The sequence below is a fragment of the Mus pahari genome, chromosome 16 (assembly GCF_900095145.1).
Source record: "Mus pahari chromosome 16, PAHARI_EIJ_v1.1, whole genome shotgun sequence".
In the NCBI taxonomy this organism is placed as follows: Eukaryota; Metazoa; Chordata; class Mammalia; order Rodentia; family Muridae; genus Mus; species Mus pahari.
Genome location: NC_034605.1, coordinates 18,496,003 through 18,499,392, shown reverse-complemented (window position 1 = coordinate 18,499,392; position 3,390 = coordinate 18,496,003). Strand labels below are relative to the sequence as shown.

Sequence of the window (3,390 nt, the reverse complement as noted above, 5' to 3'; positions counted from 1 at the left end):
ATCTAGTGACTTCTTTTGTGATTGGGTTACCTCACTAAGGATGATATCCTCCAAATACATCCATTTGCCCAAGAATTTCATAAATTCATTGTTTTTAATTACCATCAAATCTTTAGGTTTGTATGTTTAACTTGGAGCACATGTAAAAGCCAGGAAACTGTTCCATGGGGACAGGAAGACATCTTTTGAGATGGGACATGGTATAACACAGGTGACAGAAAGGGGGATTGGGGTGTAGTAAAGAAGTTTTGAGGGGAGAGGATAAGAGGGGAGAAGAGATTGATAGAGGGAAATTAACACTAGAATTAGTTTTTAAAGCCATATTGAACCATTTTACAATTGATGAAAGAGGTAGGGAGGAATGGAGAGAAAGAGAGAGAAAGGAAAAGACAGAGGGAAGGAGGGACTGATGCATAGATGAACAGACAGACAGACAGAAGTTACCCTACTCAGGATATAGTGCTCCTTCAGGAAACCATAGATTGCCAAACAGAAAGCCAAGTACCAGATATGAGACATCCAACCTTGCATAGTCATGAGTGTCCAAACAAGTCTAGACTATTTATTGCACCATTCTTGGTTGACTATAAAATTTTATAAGACTTGATTACTTAAGACACCACATACCTAAACATACCACTTGCCCTTTCCCTTCTCCTGCCCCTCAACTACCCAAGTGAGTCTACCTCAGGTCCTTTGCATCAGCTGCTCCTTCCTACCTATTTCGTAGCTGTCTCCCTGGCTAATCTTCCTTTGTGCCTGGTTATTTGTTACTCTGGCAGTCAGGTTTCCTTGAAATACCTTGCTCCACAAACCTTGGTATGTTCCATACCTACCTCCCCACTTGCTTTTTTTATTTGTTGTTTCATTCTGTTTGCCCCTTCTCCTGTACTGGATAACTTATCTGATCCACTTTATTCACTAGAAAAAAAAAGGTCTGTGAAAGCAAGGAATTTTGTGTTGGTGCAACTACTGTCAAATGTAATGAAGGATCCTTTTCATTATTCTTTTTTTTTTTTTTTTAACTAGAAGATTCAGGGAAGGGAAATGTCTTCTCTGATATTCAAGAAGCTCCAACTCAAGGCCCGCGGTTCTGTGATGGCTCTATGCCCCAGTATAGGGGAGTACCAGGGCCATGAATCGGGAATGGGTGGGTTGGGGATCAAGGGGAGACGGAGGAGGATAGGGGATTTTTGGAGGGGAAACTAGGAAAGGGGATAACATTTGAAATGTAAATAAAGAAAATATTTAGTTGAAAAAAAAAAACCCTCCAACTCAGATATGCCAATTAAGCCTTTGCTTACCATCTGTGCTTATCATCTTACTAAATTCACTTTGTAGGTTACTGTAAGATTTCTTTTCTGTTATTCTATTCTATTCTATTCTATTCTATTCTATAAATACTTGAACATGTTATATTTTATATGTGTCATATGCTGGAAGCAAAAAATAGACTTACAATCTGGTTAATACATAAAGAGATAATAACTGTACAGTGGTTTGGTATGTTTTGTTGAATTAACATTTTGGTGAATATTGTGACATTTATACCATTTCATATTCTGGCCTATATTTAGAGTCCTAAGCTAAAAAATAAATAAATAAAAACCTGTTATTAATGATCCCTGGAAAACCTCTTGTACAGCCACACCAAGCTACCAAGGCCTGGGAATGAACTTCCTCTTCCTGGCAATGAGCTTCCTCTTCCTGGTAATGAGCTTCCTCTTCCTGGTAATAAGCTTCCTCTTCCTGGTAATGAGCTTCCTCTTCCTGGTAATGAGCTTCCTCTTCCTGGTAATGAGCTTCCTCTTCCTGGTAATGAACTTCCTCTTCCTGGTAATGAACTTCCTCTTCCTGGTAATGAGCTTCCTCTTCCTGGTCATGAGCTTCCTCTTCCTGGTAAACAGAGTGCAAGAAACAGACCAGAAGATTGCTAGAATATTTCTCTCTTCTTTCCCAAGAGGCCAGTTACTGGTGTTTGGACCCAAGCTGAGTAGTGCAGCTGCTGTTTTAAGTAAAAAGCGTCTTTGATGTGGTTTGAAAACATAAATCTTAAGGCCTTTGGCCAATTTGATTATGGCATGTGTCCTTTAATTCTGTAAGTAATCAAATTGGAACATAATTCTATTTTGTAGCAACTGCAAAGCATGAGGTAAGGCAAGTTTTTGTAATAGTAAAAAAATAATTGCTTTAACTAAGCAATATTTTCCATCAACATCTTTTCATTCCTGAGAGTCTTGTGACACATTCCTTTTTTTTTTATCAGCACGAGTACTAATTATTTCACTTTCTCACCACTTGCCATAAATTTCAACAACAATATGAAATCTATTTAAAAGAACTGAGAAAAGAGCAAAGACTGAAGGAAAGGAGACGGGGTTTACTTTCTACCTTTGTAGTTAAAAAGGAAAAGGCGAAAAGACCAGTAAACCTACTTTCTGGGGTCTTTGGCCAGGAGTTTCTAAAGCCAAAGACCCAGAGAGGTGACAAACTTAATCTCAACTTTCCCAGAATACAAAACATGCTTCTGAACCCTTACACAGAGAAAAAGACATTCAAAATCATCCCCAAAGGGAGCTGCAAAGACAAGAGGTTGCTTCTCTGTTGCAGACCATTTGTACCAAAATAGTGAAGGAGGAGTCTTTTGCTTAGCAGACTTCCTAGGGAAAATAGAGTTGACCTGCTTTTAAGGGAAATGAATTCCAGGAGTCAAGCTTTAGGACACATGTTCCACCCATGTTTCCTTTCAGTGGAGAGAATCATCTGAAAATCACTACTATTAAAAGCACTTGTCATCCTGACAAGGAACTGCTAGACCATCATGGATTACGTTTGTTTCTTTCTTTCTTTGAGTTTTAATTTGTTCGGTTTTAGGGATTTCTTTTCTTTGTTTGTTTATTTATTTATTTTTGATACAGAACTATGTAGTTCTGGCTGTTCGGGAACTTACTATGTAGACCAGGCTAGCCTTGAGCTCACACATATTTATCTACCTCTGCCTCTGGAGTGCTAGGATTAAAGACATGCACCACTACATGGAGATTCCCTTGAATTCTTATTGCATCACATTAACTTGAACCAGGCAAGGGCCCTGTATTTCAATGTCAGATGCAGTTAACACAGATAATCATTGTCTAACATATCCATGTCAGCTCATTATTCTTATTCTAATAGTATTAATTTCTAGAATATTAATGTCTTCCTAAAATTATTATTAATACAGAATAACTCCTTGACATGAAGCTTCTTATGTTTCATTAAGAAGTTCCATGTAAAGGATGGACTATCCAAAGACTACCCCATCCGGGGATCCATCCCATCATCAGCCACCAAACCCAGACACTATTGCACATGCCAGCAAGATTTTGCTGAAGGGACCCTGATATAGCA

At 38.4% G+C, this 3,390-nt stretch overlaps 1 pseudogene; it reads right to left on the bottom strand.

Moving 5' to 3' along the window:
* Nucleotides 1-3,390, bottom strand: part of LOC110334260 — a 163,630-nt pseudogene that overhangs the window by 157,828 nt on the left and 2,412 nt on the right.